Raw genomic sequence first — 19,915 nt, 5'->3', positions numbered from 1 at the left:
AGTTTATAAGTAACCACATAAAAAATGTGCAAAGTTTATATATTGCAATAGTATCTTGTAACTTAATTTTTTTTTCATTATAATGCTTGGTAAATCGATTTTAGTACGCTAATTAATTAGATACTAAAATACAAACTTAGCGTAATAACTTTAGTACAAACTAGCTATTAAAAAAATTTTTAGATATTTGTGTTTATTTTCAGATAAATTATCTGATTGATAAATAATGATGTTAAATAATGTTTGAAATATAACAATAATAAAGAATGTAGTACTTTTATTTATATACTTAATTTATTTCTCTAAGGATACCGAGTACCCTGGCTGCCTGCTAGGTGATAATCAACAATTTAGAACGAGTAACAGAGGTACTCAAGTGTACGAAGGTCACCTAAAACCAATTGTGGATATCTCAAATGTGATAAGCTTTGGACTTTCAATAATTGATCCTAATTGACATTTTCCACCTCTTAACATTAGATTTAACATTCAGTGGAATAAAAGGTTAAGATTTTATTTTATACGCTGTATTTTCTAGCAAATTAGTTTTAATAAAAGTTTATAATTTATTGTGTCAAAAATGTATATTAAATTAAAAAAATACACTTTTCGAAAAACCTTTTGATGTAATCAACTACTTGTACTATTTTAATTTTTAAGTATATTTTTAACTGTTAGAATGCACTTGTTTTATATTGACTAATAAGTTACAAACTCACTGATTAAAATATCTGAACAGTCATATTATTCTATAAATAATGATTAATAAAAACTAATTATTCGAAAAATTGTTACTAAAAATTATAATTTATAAGTATTAAAACTACTAAACCAACTTAACTTTGCAGTAGTGAAGAAAAAATTGATCGTATAATTGAATTCCTTAAGAAAACGGAGTTGATTTATCATTACACAAACAAAATGGAATCCCTAGAGATAACTTCCGTTTAAAATTATTGCAACTTGGTTTAACGGGGAAGTCAAATTTCAAATGGCTTACATTTTACGGGTTCGTTCGATGTTTATAAACCAAGCTAAAATGATTTACTTGTAATTTGTGTACAAGCAAAACTTAAATTAGTGTTTCACAATGCAGAATATATTATTTTGATTATAAACTGAATTTACAACATAATAAAATTAACATACTTTATGAGGTATATTCAAAATGTAACTAACTACTTACTTGATTTTCTTTTACTGTTTAATTTTAATTGATAATTTATATAAAAGATTTAAAAAATTACAAAAGTATGAAATTCCGGTTTAAAACAAAACAAAACAATGTTGACTTTTTGTTTGATTCAAACTGTTTAGGAACTATTGTTTTCTTTTTATGCTTGAAATTTTTATTTTACTATATTTTGTTTAGAAAGTAAAAGTGTTATAAAGATATTAACTTCTAAAACACAAAAGGCCTAGGTCAACGAAAAGATCTTATGGTCATCAGTTTATATATCATATGCTTATAGGATTTTAAATCTAATTAATAAAACTAAAACAGGTTATTTGATTTTGCATATCTAATAAAGCTAGTGGATAGATCTCAACTTCCTGAAAGCTTACAACATTTCAAAGAAGTATTAGAAAATTACTTTCCAAAATATTTTGATATGAAATACTTGGTCACAAATAAAACTCATTTAAAAAAAAAAGTTAGAATTTGTCTTTTATAGTTTAATAGAAATTGAATTATAGTAAAATAAATATTTTTCAATAATAATTAAAATATACCATTTTCTTTTAGCTTTAATAGATGAAATATAACACTGAGTAAGATTTTTAAAATTCAATTTATAAGACGTGAACTACAATTTTTTTTTTCAATGTTAATTATTTTCATTAACTTCAATTTTTTTTTACTACAACAAATTTATTGTTTATCATGTTTTCAATTATTTGCAGTAAATTTTTTCTAGTTTATTTTCAGCCTCTTTCTTAATTTTAACCTAAAACCACATGAACAGTTACTAAATTAGATTAAAAAAAATTCCAGCATAGAAAAGGCCTTCAAGCACTTTGCGAAAGAAAAAATCTTGAATAAATAGAAGACTTACATTCGAATCCATCCAGTGATGCTTATCTAACATGGCCGTTGTACAATTATTGTTCGGAAGAAAGGCGGATTAATAATATGTACAACAATCGATTGTGGAGCTTAAATGTTACACTGACGGAACTGGAAAAATATATTTTAGAAAGAAATTACAATGATTTTGAACTGTAATTAAATTTTTGCTGAATTTTATGTTTATTGATATTTTTTTAACTAGTCTGACTGTTTGACTTCAATAAAAGTACATGTAAAACTTGATCGATATTATTTTTTAAACTTTTATTTCTGTTTGATTTTTGTGCTGATAATAAACTCGTTAATGTATTATAAGTACGAAGTTTATATCTCCTAGTTAACAAGTTAAAATAAATTTAAGACTTTCATAGGAAAACATGCATCAAATTTAGAATTAACCATAAACTTTTGAAATTTAATAATTTTTTATAATGCGCTTTTTCAATGTTGTTGTAGTTTTATCAATATTTTAGTAGATAAAAATGTATATACTATAGATAAACTTTATAATTACGTAAAGAAATTATTTTTTTTTCAAAATTAGGAGATGAAATATGTTTTAAAATCTAGTTTTAATGAATTTATAACTCCAATTCCCATTTTGTATTTGTTTTTATGACATTAGTAAACCTATAGAAAAATAGAAAAAGTTTTATTTGAATAATACTTTATTCAACTGATGAACTCGTTTGATTCAGTTCAAACGAGTAAAATATTCTTTTCTTAATCAACTTTTTTAATTTGAATTGATCGTTTTCCTTATCACTAAACTGAACTTTTATTTTGTAACAAAGTAAGTGATCGAGACGCATATAACGTATACCTTTTAATGTTTTTTCCAGAAAACTATAATAAATTATAATTTACCTGAAAGCCAATTATTTCTAACTTTATCTTTTCTAACCTGATTATTTCTAAAACGATAATTTATTAACCTGATCATATCTAAACTGATCACTTCTAACACGATAATTTCTAACCTGATCAATTCTAACATGATGAAAAAATATTGTTTCTTATTATACTTTTTTAATTATGGTCAATTTTTTAATATAAGTTACATAAGTAAGCTAGAAAAAGTAAAAAAACTTCAACATGGCAACAAAAAAATTGAACTGTTTAGTAATTGGTTTTATGCATGAATAGAATCGTTAAAAAATTCTATAGGTTAGAAAAAATTAAAGTTTAGTGATAAATATTAATCTATAACTTAAATGCGACAAAAATAATAGAAAAAAAGATCTATTTCAAACACTGCTGAAGTTACTGCGCTTAATACAACACGTAGTTTTATAAATAAATAAAAAAATAAAACAAATTTCACAAGATTGTCTTAATCATATAAGTTATTTTTTAGCTCGATTATTTTAAACGAGACGGTCTACTAAATATATTAAAATCAAGTTGGTTTATTAAAAGTTTGAACTATTATCAATCTGAATATTTTAAATGTAATTTGTTTAGTTAAGTATTTTATTGGTAGGATTATTAACAAAACTATTAAAGTATGTTTTTTATCTATTACATTAACATACTTGTGTTGTTGACAGTCAAATATTTTAGCTTTAAGTATAATTTAAATATAAGATTTTGAATTAATACTATGGGTATAAATGATGCCGATAAACATGAAAAAAAAGATTAAACTTGAATGCAACAAACAAAAATTACTTAACTGAAAGGTAATTTGTTTTATATAAAAACAAAATAATTTAAAAAAGTTTTAAAAATATAAATAATATAACACACAATATGCCGAACAAAAATTAAAACTAAAGTGCGACAAAAAATTTAACAATTTTTTAAATCTTGCTGACGTCATTTTAAAACACACAATACGTTGCTTCATAAAATAATTCAATACTAAATAAATTTTGCACGTTTACAATAATGGGTGTCATTTAATATTTTCTATTTTTAACGAGACGGTGTGCTCGTTTTCAATAAAAACTACAAATAGTTTTATTTGTTAAAAATTTAGTAAAATCTTTATTAAAATATTTTTCAACGTATGTCACTATAAAATTAATATTTTTAAGGAAGGATTTTAAACGAAATCATTTACAGTTATTTATAAATATTTTTTATCTGTTACATGAACACAATTTTGCTTAATCTTTAAATCCTTAGCATTAAAAACGCATTTTAGTTTTATTTTTTCATTTAACAAAATTTCAAATACTTAGATAAAATTATACAAATTTAACTTCGTGAATAAATTATAAAGTTTAAATTAATTAACTATCGTTTCAGCTGGCAAAAAATATTCTGCTTAATCTTTAAACTAACTTTTCAGTTTTTGTTATGTTAAATAAATTATAAAAACTAGTTGATGCAACTGTCAATAAAATATTTTTTAGATAATATGTTTAGTAAACTTAAAGAAAAAATATTTTCTTTGTGTTTCCATATTGAAATATATGTTTATTCATATACAGAAGTTATACTTCAAATAATTTTAGCATAAAATGTTTAAGTAACGTTATAAGTTTAGACGCACCATTCTCCTTCACACGTAAAAATATATATATATAAAGAATTTAATATTAACGAACTGTATTGAATACTAAACGTAGTTTTTGAACGAGTTTTAATACTCGTAACTTTAAATTTTTTTCGAATTTAACTAAATCAACAACTATAAAACTTAAGTTTTGTCTCATTCTAAAATATCAAGCAGAGCTTTCAAATCTTGTGTTTTTATATTCTCAAAAATAACTTTAACGAAATATATGCTTGTAATGATTAAAATAAAAGTATTTTAGAACAAGTTTACTAAAATCTCACTTTTTTATATCAATTTACTCTAATAAAATTAGAAATAACTTTTTAAACTTTACCAACTGAATATTGTACTGACAAGCAATTCAGTTACTTATTGACAGAAATTTTAATAAGTTTATTCAATAATAAATAAACTTGAATAAAGTGCACAAGAATATATTTTAGTTCAAATGCTACACAAATATTTGATAAAATAAAGATTTATCAAACCTAGCTGATTTCATAATACGATACATAGTTTTATAAAATAATTCGTAAATTTAAAAAAAAAATAGTGGCCTTAATCATAAAAGTTGAACTTAATTTTGATCTATTTCTATTATTCAATAATAAGTTTACGTCAACCTAATTTCGCATACCATAACACGTAGTTTTATAAATTAAATTAAACATAAAATAAAATTTGTCAGTAATGAAACTTATTAAATAATGTGGTTTTCCTATTTGTAGACAGTGTGTTTGTTGAAAAAATATTCTTAATTATGTTACTGTCCATGACTGTCACATATCTTTTTAGATTTATCTAAGCACTTACGAGGTCTTTGACCGAAACTTAGTTTGTAAAATAAGTTCTTGAAAGAATAAACTCATTATTACTTCTCCAGTAGTTAATATCTCACTATTTTTTTTCTTAAAACCAAAACATATAATAATATGTTTAATATTAATTATTCAAAAACAAGTTGTTTTGTTTACAGTTCACACATTATTTTCCTTGTTTGCAATTTATATTCAAACAAAGTTTATTACTTTGAAGTCTGAGCACTTTATTTACTCTTTTGAAATGTTTTACACTTAAGTTGCTAGGAAGTTAACCCAACTTTTACTTAAGATTTATTAAAAATAAGTTAAATATTTGACTTTTTGAATTATACTTTATATCTGTTTCATAAACACACTTTTGTTGTTGATTATGAAAAAAAAAGCATTAAAATTGTGTTTTTTAAACTAATGTAATAGACTATTATTAGTATGAAAATAATTTTTTTTTTAAATATACTAAAAAAGTTAAAAAGTAAGATAAAACATTCTTTAGTATATTAATTGATTTAATTTTTTCACTCAAAAATATCAAACAGAAACCGTCAAAGGTTGAGATGTTCTAATCTTATAAATAATTTGAACTAAAAACAATCCTGCAATGTTAACATTAAAAGTATTTAATTAGGAATTTTAAAAAATCTCCGTTTTGTATAACAACTTGTTTTTTATAAAACTTTTACTTCTTAACTTCAAATAATTAAGTATTGTACTTACAAGTATTTTTCTTGTACATGGACAAAATCTATAACAAAGTTTTTAAATAATAAAAAAACTTGAAATAAAATTTTATAAAATTATATATTTTCTAAAACTTAAATGCGATAAAATAACTTAAACATTGCTGACGTCATTTCACTTAACACATACAGAGTTTTTTAAAATAATTTATTTATATAGCAAATTTCATCAGACTACCATATTGTATAAGTTGAACTCAAATTTTCAAATACTTATAATGAAACGGTGTGTATATAACAACCTCTAAATAAAATAAGATTTAATACACAAAAATTAGACTAATCTTTTTTTTTGTTATCAGTTTAGTCATTTGAAAAAAAAAAGTATGCTAGTTTTCAGAACTTGTTTAAGTTAAAAAACGCACCTCTTTTATAACAAATAATCATTGAATAAGTTCACTGAATTTGTACAAGTAATTTTCAAAACTATATTTAGATAATGTATAAATCGGCTATAAGAAACAGTAAATTCATTTTTCTTGAAACTGACATTATGATTAATGAACAAAATTTAACAAGCAAAGTTTTTTTAAGTTTTTCATTTTAAAGTTTTTATTTAACTTTAAATATTAAGCGACAAACAAAATGCTCAGAATATTTGATTCTAAGATTTGGTGCACAAAGAAGCCTTTTGGTGATGAAGTCGCACATAACGGATACTTTTTAACGTCTTTTCCAGGACACTATAGTAAGTTATGCTTTACCTGAGAGCCAGTCATTTCTAACCCTATAATTTCTAACCCAGTCACTTAAAACACGATAGTTTCATACTGGATCAAATCTAATCCGGTTACTTCTAACATGATCATATCTAACCTGATCACTTCTACCCCATTAACTTTATTTATATAAGAGTATTTTATAAAAATTAAAATTTTCACAAACAGCGTTTTCACGTCATTTCTCTTATACAATACGTAGTTTTATAAAATATATATTATTAACAAAACAAACAATTCACATAATTTTCATAGTCGTAAAAGTTAAATCTTTTTATAACGAGACGGTGTGCTCGTTTTGAATATTTTTCAACTCAAATTAAATTAATTAGAAATTATATTTTAAAATATTTCTACCATTCTTAAAAATATTTTAATGATAGTTACTTAAAAATTTACGCATTTTAAATGAAATTAATGTTTAGAACCATTAAAGTTTATTTTTTCTATTTATAACATGAATACAATTTTCTTGTTAAATCTCAAAATGTTTAACACTTAAAATGTGCGATTTTAAATAAAGAAAACAGATGAATAATTATTGTAGTATTCTATATTTTAACAGATAGTATTTAGAAAAAACCATTAAACTTACATATAAATAAGAAAAATAATTTTGAATTAAAATATTCAATAATATTTATTTTGTTGGAAAGTTAATATTATTTTAACAATTCATTATTCTAGAAATTTAATATACAATAGCCGTAAAGCTTTATGTTTTAGTTTAAGCAGTCCGTGTTTAAATCCAAGATAAAACTGTTTTAGTTAAGGTTTGGTATCGAAAAGATAATTGAGCATAATTTTCAGCTTAAATTTCACATCAATAAAAACACTTGTTTAATGAGAGTAAATATAGTCGGTCAAACACCCTCTTTTAGTTTTGACGACTTTATATAATTTGTTTTAACTGTTTAAATAATTAATTCATACTTTTTTTTTTGGCAACGGTTTACAAAAAACGGTAATATAATGAAAACATACTATTATTAACTTTAGTTAAATTTATTAATAACTTTTTTTTCAACAAAAATCTGCAGTATTATCTTTAAACGCAAAAAAGCTGTAGACTTTATATCATTAAAACTTCTTTTATTTCTGGTTCGACGTATAGTTTTAAAAAGCAAAAAAAAATTTAAGTTCTACCGCACTCTGAAAATAATGCAGAGACATTCAAACCTTTTTTTTTATTTTTAAAAACGATTTTTAAAAAATACAATTTTGTAGTATTTCAAATAAAAGTATTATAAAAAAGTCTACTAAAATTTATCTTTTGTATAAGAAATTATTTGAATAAAATTACGAAATTTCTGTTGAACTTCAAATAACTCAGTATTGTACTGACAAGTAATTTTTTTTTACTCAGACAGAACTTTTTTTAAATTTTCCAATAATAAAAACAAATAAAATACAGTATGCGACAAAAATAGGTATCTTTTCTGAAAGTTAAATGCGATAAAGTTGCTGACGTCACCTCACATAACACAACACGTATTTTTACAAAATAGTATATAAATAAAATAAAATTCATTTGATTGTCAAAGTCAAAATTGAACTTAAGTTTGATCTTTTTATAAAGAGACCTATCTTAATAATTTAAAAACAAATTGATTAGTTTGAAATTCAGACATGTTTTTCTTCTTTTCTAATATTTATTTAAGCAATTTTTTTAATCTATGTTAATATTTCAAACTTAAGTTGCTAAGAAGCAGAATATTTTGAAGGAAGCTTTTATATTTAACAATTTAACTATTATAATTTATTTCTATCTATTATATAATTACTATTGAAAAACAATTTATAATAAGTGTCTAAAAAATATGAAAAAACTATTTACCTTCATTATAAACAAAAATACAACTTAATCCAAAAATATTTTTGAAGTTTCAAACAGTTTTTAGAGAATAATGTAAACTAATAGAAAACAAATACAATGTATACTTTTGGATAAATAACAAAACGTTTTTATTAAATATTTAAATATTCATTCAATAGTTTGTAATTATAAATGTTATGCATAAATCACAGTTATGAGTGCTTACAACGAAAATGTTCAGAAAACTTGAAAAATTTTTTTTTATTAAAATAAAAATTGAATCATGTTTATATTTATTTGAGAGATATTAAATTTTGGTCTTCGGTGTTTCATTATACAACCATAAATAAATTGGACTTCAGAACCTTTGTTTTCAGTGTATTCAGTTAAAATAGAATGTATGTTAGTTTTCACAACGCGTTTAAGTTAATAAAACGCACAATTTTTATAAAAAGAAATCATTGAACTAAGTTTACTGAAGTTGTCAAGGTAGATTTTAAAACCAGGGGTCGGCAGGCAGTTGGTCCTTGCGGGCCAAATTACAAATTTCCAAAATCTTCGCGGGCCACAGTTTTAGTTTTAGTGACCTTTGAAAAAACTTTTGGTTTTAGTTTTAGTCACACTAAAAAAAGTTTTACTTTTATTGAGTTTATATTTCAAGTGACTTTTAGCTACACAAAAACCGCCTATTTAAGTTGTAAATACTTATCGAAATAAAATTGACACTGATTAAAATACCTAAGTCTTAAAAAACTATGTACTGTCTTTACGACTAAATAAGTTTTTTAAAATTTTTACTGTTTACCTACAATCTATTTCTCTCTGAAAACTGAGCTTTAAAAAAAGTTTTTCGGCGGTACTTTAATACATTTTTTGTATAATGAACCGCTTTTTCATATCTTGTAAAACGTTAAACTTTGAAAATAATTATGGTTTTAAATAGTTTTCATTCTTTATAAATTCAGAAATATGTTAACTAAATAAATTTATACCTTTTTACAAGGTAAAATCACTTTAAAATAATAATTAACTATTTTATTTTAACAAAATTAATACTCAAATACTTTAATAAAATAACTTTTTAACAGTAAATTAGTCTTTATTATGGTCGCCACTTAAAAAGCAAACATGACAGAGTTATATCAAACCAGTCTAATTTTATTACAAGTTGAAAAAGCTAAAAACTTGCTGTTAATCAAGCTTAAATATCTAACTAAATTATCATGATTAAACAAAGTAAATAATATGTAAGTAAGCTAGAATAAAATAATAATCAATAAACTACACTACAATCATAAAAACTGTTATGAGAATTCGAAAATTTATTCAAATATGAAAATTTTATACACACCCGAGTTTTAAAAGATGCCTTAAACAGTTTTAACCTAGTCTGAGTTTTTCAAATTTTTAAACTAGCCTGTTTGTTTGGAAGCCCTGTTTAGAATAAAGTTTACAAAATAAAGAGATAAAAAATTTTACCATAATTCTTATTAATTATTATTAATATATATTGATTGTATATATTAAAAAATATATATTATAAGTCAGCTTGAATAGACAATAAACTTTTTTAAATTGTTTTAACTAAAGGATAAAATTCATTAAGCCATTAATGAAGTAGAAAAACTATTTTTTATTAAGCATTACGGCAATTTTTTATCTGCAATAATGTATTGCGTTTTAAAAGAGTAAATGTAAAATATAAAACGAGCAGTAAGAACTAAAAAACGTTAGTTAGGAGTTATTGCGAGAAACGAAATAAAAAAAAAACAAACTACCAAAGTCAGTTTCAACAAAGCACATGATTATTTTCTTGTAGTTACAAAGTTATCAGAAAAAAATGTTTAGGCAAGTTATAAAGTAGCAAAAGTGATTACCAAAAAGAAAATACCGTTAAGAATTGAAAAAATTTTAAAGAAAATGTTTTGGCGGTAGTAAAACACTTTTGTTTATTTGTTCAATAACAACAAGAATTCGTGTTTAAAAGATGTCTGAAGATTACCACGCAATAAAAATCAAAAAATTAAGACTTTAACTAATTTGTTAAGATGAGACCATTGATACAACAGATCCTGCTCATTAAAGAATTTTTATAAGAGGTGTTTTAACTAACTTTTAAATTTTAGAAGAATTTCTAGGTTTAATTCCAATGCAAAGCACAACAATAGATAAGACATTTTATTAGCAAAGATGCAATGCACCAGTATAATCGGTGTTGATTTTAAGTTTTTGTAAACAATGTTGCTACTGCAATTATTGCTAGATACATGATGGTAACATGATTTTGTTAAAAACCAGAACTTGGACTTATGTTGTTTATCAATTAAATTCATTTAGTAATAAACCAGGAAGCATTATGAGCGAAGATAACAAGCTTAAAAAATTATGAAATTAAAAACTTAAATAGTAATAACAATTTTGTCAAACAAACTTTACCACCGACAGTTTCAAAAAATAGTAGAAAAACGAAAAGTCAATACGTTGACCTAGTTTACTTTTGGCTTGTTCTTTGGTTAAGATTTTGTTTGATGTTATAATTAGTCTTTGAGTTTATAAATGAAGTTTTATCTTTTCTTAAAAGTAAGCATATGAAAAACACTGCTTATAAAGATAAAATCTTGATAATATTTTTAGCATTTCTGGTATTTTGTACATCGCAACTTAAATACCTAACTTGATTTTACCAAAAAAAAAAAATTATGAGATGTAGTACAATATTATGACCTTTAAAACAAAGTTAGTCTATAAGGGTTTCAGATAAAAAGAAAAAAAAAATATACGAAATTCCACAACCTTTAAAAGCATCGAACTAACAACATATGTTGGCTTTTTTAATGCAATTATTAACTAATCAGACGATTTTTTAAACTGACTTTCTGACCATCAACTATTAAATAAAATTCAGATCCTATAAAACTTCCACTAAAAAAGTATTTTTTAAATTGTAGCGCACATTTAAAACCAAAGTTTAATACGTGCAATAGCTTGATTGAATTTTTTTTCTTGTAAATTATGGAGTACTATAGTTTATTAAAAAGAGCGAAAAAATGGCAAAAGAAACAAAAATTTGCCAAAAAAATTGTTAGAAAAATGAAAATATATACCTAACAAAAACTATTTTAGTTTTTGTCAAATATATTATTTTAAGTATGTCTGTACACACTTAGATATTACTTGTGAAAATAATAATAACAATACATATTTTTTAAATTTAATTTATTCTAACTTAGAACTAAATAGAAAAGTGGTTCAAAAAATGAGTATCTGAGTACATTTGCGTGCATAAAAACTAATTTAAAGTGCAAAGAAAACTTCTAAAAAATCAAAATGTGTCGAAACCAAAAGTATAACAAACCTAAATTTTTGTTATTATGTAATTTTTAATGTGTTTGTGCACACTTAAATATAACATATAGTTATAAAACATCTATAAGAGAAACAAAGGTATAAATTACATTATAAACTAAATACTTAATTTGTATAGAAATAAAATTTTAGTTAGTTACTGTGCATTACTTTTGTACAAAACGAAAACATTTGCATTATGTTTATTTACTGAATAGGTATTATATAACTATCTTACTAATTCAAAGCACTTTTTACATTCTTTCTACAGAAAATAATTTTCTGTTGTAAAAAGAAAATCTTTATTAAGTTGAGAAAAATAACCTGGTGGAATGTTAACCTGTTTTTTTCACATATTTAAGCTAAATCAGTAAAGTCTTTTAATTCTTTTATAATGTTATGCAGCTACTTAAAATTAAATCAATTAAACAAATTTGTATATTAAATAACAAATAAAATTAAAATATAAATTTTTGCTCAGCGGGCCACATTTACATGCTCGCGGGCCATAAAATTTTCTTTCGCGGGCCGCATTCCATTCAAAAAATTGACGTGCTCGCGGGCCGCAGATTTACCCTTCGCGGGCCACATTTGGCCCGCGGGCCGCAGTTTGCCGACCCCTGTTTTAAAACCATATTCATATAGTTTTTTTTTCGGCTATAAGAAAAATTATTTATTTTTCTTCAAAGTAATATAATAATTAAACTATAATACACATACACTTTTTAAGGATGTTTATCTTTTTTTAATACAATAGTGCAGTTTACTAAACGAACAAATAAAGAACCTCAACTATTTTGACTTAAGATTTGGTGCACAAAAAAGTCTTTCAGTGATCGAGTCGCACATAACAGTTACCTTTTTAAGTCTTTTTCAGAACACTACCATGTTATATTTTACCTGAGAGCTGGTTATTTCTACCCCTTATAATTTTTAACCCGAGCATTTCTAACACATTAATTTCTAACTTGATCGTATCTAACCCGTTCACTTTTAATACGATTATATTTGACCCAATCACTTCTAACCCGATCAAATATAACCTGTTTAATTTAACCCGATCATTTCTTATCCAATCATCTACGACCCGATCAAAAAGTGTTTAAAGTATTAGACTTTTTAAATTATGGTTAAAAATTTATTAAAAATCACATACAGTGCGCAAAAAAAAAATTCTTAAGTCTAAATGCGACAAATATAAATTACTGAACTGAAAAGTAATTCGTTTTATACAAAAACAAAATTATTTAAAATAGTGTTTCCTAACAACAAATAGTATAACATACAGCACATGAAAAAATCTCAAATCTAAATGCGACAAAAAAAAATCAAACATATTTTTTAAACCCTGCTGACGTCACTTTAAATCACACAATACGTATTTTAATAAAACAATATATAAGTAAATAAATTTTGCAACTACATGTTACAAAAAGCATACCTTTTTTTCTATTTATAACGAGACAGTGTGCTCGTTTTCAATTAATGATACAAACAAGTTATTTTGTTAAAAATTTAGGATTTCTTTATTTAAATTTTTTTCAACGTAAGTAATTAGGAATTTAACATTTATAAGGGAGAATTTTTAACGAAATTAATTACATACTTAGAATCATTGAAATATACTTTTTATCTATTAGATAAACAAACTTTTGGTAAATGTCAGCATTAGTATTTAAGTATTTAGTACAAGTATTAAGTACAAGTACAAGTATTTAGCATTAAAAACACATTTTTATTTTATTTCTGCTTGTAAATAAATTTTAAATATTAAATTTAAAATATGCAAATTTAATTTCGTGATTATTATTTTTTTTCATTTTCAAGTTATAAACTATTTTTCTATTTGAAAAAAAATATTCTGCTTAAACTTTAAATTAACATTTCAGTTTTTGTCAAGTTAGCAAATTATAAAAGCTAATTGATACAACTGTCAAAATAAATCTTTTCAATGCTTTTTTTTGTAATTTTGAACAAAAAAATATTTTTTAAGTTTCTATATTTAAAAAAACGTTTATATATGTATAAAATTTATATACATATAGAAGTAAAATTTTAAATCTACTATAAAATGTTCAAGGGACGCAACTAGTTTACAGGAAAAATTCTACTTTAAATCAGAGTATATAAATAAAAGAAAACTAAAATTATCAAACTGTATAAAATAACCCAAGTTAAAATAAAACTAGTTTTAATAATAATAAAATTATCTTTTTTTTTTAAATAAATCGACGACTATAAAGTTTAAGTTTTTTTTTGCATTTCAAAAAATTAAGCAAAAACTGTCAAATCTTGTTTTCTTCTAATTTTAGAGTTAATTTTAACTAAATATATGCTTGAAATGATTTTAATAGGAATATTTATAAATAATAATATTAAATCTCGCCTTTTTATAATAACTTACTCTAATTAAACAAAAACATTTATTATATAGTTTATTAAGTGAAAAATGTAACGACAAATAATTTTTTCATATAAAATGAATTCTATATAAATGTACTCAATGATAAATAAACGTAAGTAAAGTGCACAAAAAATGTTGTAAGTTTAAATGCAACAAAATATTTAATAAAAAGAAGATATTTTATCAAACATACTTGACGTCACTTCTCATAATACATATAAGTTTAATTATATAATATTATTATGATATAAGATATATACTTTAAAAAAGGAAACATTATCATAAAAAAAACACTAATTTACGTTTACTGAGTTTTATACAGGTAGTTTTTAGAACTATAAACAGACAACAATTTTTCGGGTAAAAAAATAGTAATTTATTTATGTGTTTTTTAATTACTACTAATATAATGATTAGTTAACGAACTAAAACAAGCATATGCTTTTTGAGATATACCTACAGAAATAAATTATTTACGGTAGGTAAAGGACAAGTTAGGGACGATTAGGAAATGTCATATTTTATAATATTATTTGTGCGCTATTAAAGAATATGTGATTGTATAAATGCTACTTAATCCTAAATTGATAAAATATGATTATTATAAAATGTTATAATGTCTTCGTGGTAAAATCTATATACACTAAACTATCCTAAAAGTAAGTACTAAAAAATTTAATAGAATTAAAAAACTGAAAAACTAACAAAGTTACTTTTGTAAAATACTGATTTTTACTTATACAAAGTATTTACATTACATTTACCTTTAAAAATATTAAAAACACAACAAAGTATTTATTACTTTTTTTTGACTACAAAAATATCAAAGAAATACTAATTTTTTTGCAACAGATGAAAACCTCGGGATAGGTCCCGGAGACGTACAAAAAGGGGTTTGACTTGGACAAAGATATAAGGTGACCTTATCTGAATATAGTTCGTAAGCTGCGAAGTCGACCAAGGACTAAACTTCGACTAAAATTTTATAATAGAAGACGTAATTTTTTTAAATAACCAACTTCGAACTAGAACAATAAAGCAGATAAAGTAAAATTTGTAAAACTTCTTAACTTCAAAAATATACACAACCAAAAACTCTGTTTTGTAGTAACTTATAATTTTGACCTTTAACGCATACAAAAAATCCGGGTAACTTTAACTTTTATATCGAAGAGCCGCATTCAGATTTAAAATACGAACATAACCACTCATTAAACAAAAACTGGTGCTTATATGCAAAATTGGTTTGAAAGAATTGGCTTTTTTTTCGTTGAATATTTCTAATTACGAAGAAACTTCCTATTCTTTATTATAATACTTGTGTAAGAAAATTTCTAAAGCAGGATAGTGTTATTCTAAAGCAGGATTTTAAAAATTTATTAAAATGGTAAATATGACATACTCTAAATAATATGTACTAATTAAAAAGACAGACAGAGGACACTGTTCTTACAGGACTTTAAATACTTTTAAATTTAACAGTACTATATATAAGTAAAATAAGTTTTAAATATTTGTCACTGTGACCTAGTGCACCAAGAAGCATTTCTGAATTGAGTCGCACATAACAGATACCTTTTTAATCTATTGTCCAGTACACACTAATAAAATATCCTTTTTCTGGGAGTCGATCATTTTTAACACGATTGGATCTAGCCCGATCATATCTGACCAGATCACTTCTAATTTGATCACTTATAACTCGATCACTTCTTATCTGATCATTTCTAACCTAATAGTTTCTAACCCGATTGTTTTAACCCGATCACTTCTAACTTGGTCATATCTGACCCGATAACTTCTAACCTGACCATTTCTAACCCGATTGTTTTAACCCGATCACTTCTAACCCGATCATACCTGACCCGATCAGTTCTAACCCGATCATTTCTAACCCGATCATATCTAACAAGATCACTTCTAACCCGATTATTTCTAACCCAGTCTAACCCGATCACTTCTAACCCGATCATTTCTAATTCGATCGCTTCTAACCCGATCATATCTAACCCGATCACTTCTAACCCGATCATTTCTAACCCGATCATTTCTAACCTGATCATTTCTAACCCGATCACTTCTAACCCGATCATTTCTAACCCGATCATATCTGACCTGATGTTTTGTTAGTTATTAGAATTATTTGATTAGGATAAATCTTTTTTTAAAAATTTACATACAGTAAGCTAGAAAAAAGCCTAAAACTTAAATGCGTTAAATAGAAATTACTCAACTTAAAAGTATTTTTACTATACAAGAACAAAATTATTTAACAAAGTTTTCCGATAAAAAATAATAAAATTTACAGCTAGCGAAAAAAGCTAAAATCTAAATGAGACAAAATAAAACAAACAAGTTTTTTAAAGTGCTGATGTCACTTCAAATAATGCAACACGTAATTTTAAAAAATGACTAATCAATAATTATATTTTGCATTCATACGAATAAAGAAACTTTTCTAGATTTTCTATTTATCACGGCATGGGTGCTCGTTTTCAATATATATTTGAGACAATTTGGTTAGTTAAAAATTTAAACATTATTTTTCATTTAAACATATTTTATAGTAAATTACTATGAAGTTGGCATTTTTAAGGGAGTATTTTTAACGAAATTAATTACATACTTAGAGTTATTGCAATAATTGTTTTATCTATTGCATAAACACTTTTTTGCTTAATGTCAAAAATAACAAGCAATAAAACGCCTAGTTAAAAATTATCATAAAAAAAATAAATTTCTTTAGTAAACATGAAAATACAACTTTAAAAAATATAAACTACCCCAAATATAAAAAATAAATAGTTTTTTTGAAAATAAAAAATAAATAATACTGCTGAATAACATTTTTATCATCACATACTTCCTTATTTTTAAATCAAAAAATATACTAGTGACAAGTAAAAGTTTCTTTTATTTTAACAATCTAAGTTAAGACTTAACAATACTTAGTGAATATTTAGTAATAAAATAATCTTATCTTATTCTACAAACGACATAATAGTTTTTCGTTTTACCTTCGTTACACTTGTATAATATTTACATGCAGCAGACGACAGACGGTTAATGTTTAGAACTATATGTTGTTTTAGTTGTAATTAACAGATGTAACTTCTTTTAATTTTTCTTTTACAGCAAAAAAGTGTTTAACTTTTTCCGAAACCTGCACTTTAGTTCACTTAGTTCACTAATCATAAATTATTATATATTTAATGTTTAGTGTCCAATAATTGGCTGGTTAAAAAATTATCTGCTATAAGTACAAACTGACGTTTTAAATTTTACTAACGTGGAGTAAAAAATAAAAATTGTAGCAAAACGTAGAAAAGTTTCTAATAAAATGAATTCTGTAATGAACATTTTGTAAAATATAAAAAAGTATTTTTGTATATATATATTTTTTAATAAAACATCAAAAATTAATATTCAGTTTTGAAGTGACGTCAAATATTTGCACACAACACTTGCAATCGCATGAAAATATATCAATATAATCTCTGTTCATGTAGTTAGTTTATAAAAATTGATTAATCTTCAGCAAATTTTAAATGATTTATAATGTTCATAAATTAAAATCATTATTATCGAAAAACTAAATACTAAAGTTTAATTCAAAAAAAAGGTAAAATAATGATCAAAATTAGTTTACATTTAAAGAAGTTTCAATTTATTAATCTTAGTAAGAGTCAAACATAGAAGAAAATAAGCAGTATATAACATATTTCAGAATTTTACACAAATACATTGGTAGAATTTTAATCGAAACTCTAATTTTTATATCTGCATGACTAAAAAAAATTAAAAGTTGTTTTTTGACAACGTATTTTCTAAGTTTAATTTTTTATTTCATATAGAACATTACATACTTTTTTTGTGAAATAATTTAGTCTTTTCAGTTGAATAGCTTAAAATATAAATGACTAAAGTTATTTTTGTATTTTAAATTTATAATTTTTTTAATCGTTTTAACTCGTTTTGTCAACTAAAATATTAGTTTTTTTATAAAACTCTTTGATGCTTAATTTGTTTAATTCAAACTTGTTTAATAAATATGAAATAAACAAAAGAAACTTGATGATGCATTATTTAATAACAAATATAAAAAAAAAAAATTACTACATTTTTTTATAGCTTTAAAATGAAACATTAATAATACTTTAATATTTTTTTAAGCAATTATAATTGTTTCATCATTTTTAAACAACCAATTGTTTTATCTAATTACTATATACCTTACAGAATTCAACTGTAAAAATAGATCTCTGAATAGTAAAAAAATCGTTTTGGTTGTAATAACACTAAAGTTTTAATTTTTCTAACGCATTTCTAGTAACTTTAATCATGTCATTTCATTTTAAAAGAGTATTTTTGGTCAAAAAAAAAATTATAAACAATATTTAATTTTGATTTTTTTTAGCTTAAACTAGCACACTTGTATACAAAAAGTACAATCTTTAACGAGATAGATAGTTAAAATATTTAGTAGTCTAATGAATAAAAAAAAATTGATACGACTGCATTTATAAGTATGCCCTACATTACTTATACAAGATAGTGTGTTTTTCGTTAAAGTTTTTACTAGTTTGTTTTTACACCTACTTGCTTGGTAAGTTTTTGTATTTTTCATAAGCAGTTTATAAACTTTATTTAAAAATCATTTTGTTTATTGTTAATAATCTAATATTAGCTTTAAACGTAATGTACAAAAGAAAATTCTGCAATTATAAGTTTAGCATTAAGATGATATCAAAACACAAAATGCGTGCATTAGTATTCAGCTTGATATTTGTTTAATTTTGTTTTTAAGTTTTAGTAACTAAACATGATTTTTAAAATTGTGGATTAGTATACCATAAAATATAATTATTTAATTTCTAATTATACACATGCAATAAAGTATTTTGAAATACATTTTATCTTTAATGTTTAAACTTCCTATTTTAAACTAAATTGTTATACCTAATTAAAATACTAACTTGCTTGAAAGTTTTTTGGCGTTTCCAATTCTTAATCAATCAAAATTGAAAATACGCGTTATGATATCATTTTAAGTAGAAATAGATAATGGTAACAGTTTTTAGTACTTAAAATAAAATTAATTAGGTAATTTTCTATAAAAATAATATATCTATAAAAACAATTTAAAATTTAAGGTTGTATTAACTTATGAAAAAAAAAACTTTTAAAGTTTTAACGTTTTTTAGTGAAAAGATAAAGATCTTAAATGTATAAGACCTTATTATAGCTTGTCTAAAACTGTCTGTAATTTTTTACTCGCATATTTTTGGTAAAAGTAATGCTTTCAAATATTATCATTTTATTTTCAAGTATTCAAGTGACGTCATATATTTACACAAAACATCTGCCAAAACATAAGAATATATAAATAAAACTTTATTTCAGTATATATAGTAACAATATTTATTTCTGTAATTTTTTAATGAGTATTAATACTATTAAAACGAACTACTTTATAAAACAGTTATTAAAAATTCC

Source organism: Thalia democratica, chromosome 1, assembly GCF_965202585.1.
Source record: "Thalia democratica chromosome 1, ktThaDemo2.hap1.1, whole genome shotgun sequence".
Lineage (NCBI taxonomy): Eukaryota > Metazoa > Chordata > Thaliacea > Salpida > Salpidae > Thalia > Thalia democratica.
The sequence above is the reverse complement of the archived record's forward strand: the minus strand, read 5'-3'. Positions refer to the sequence as shown.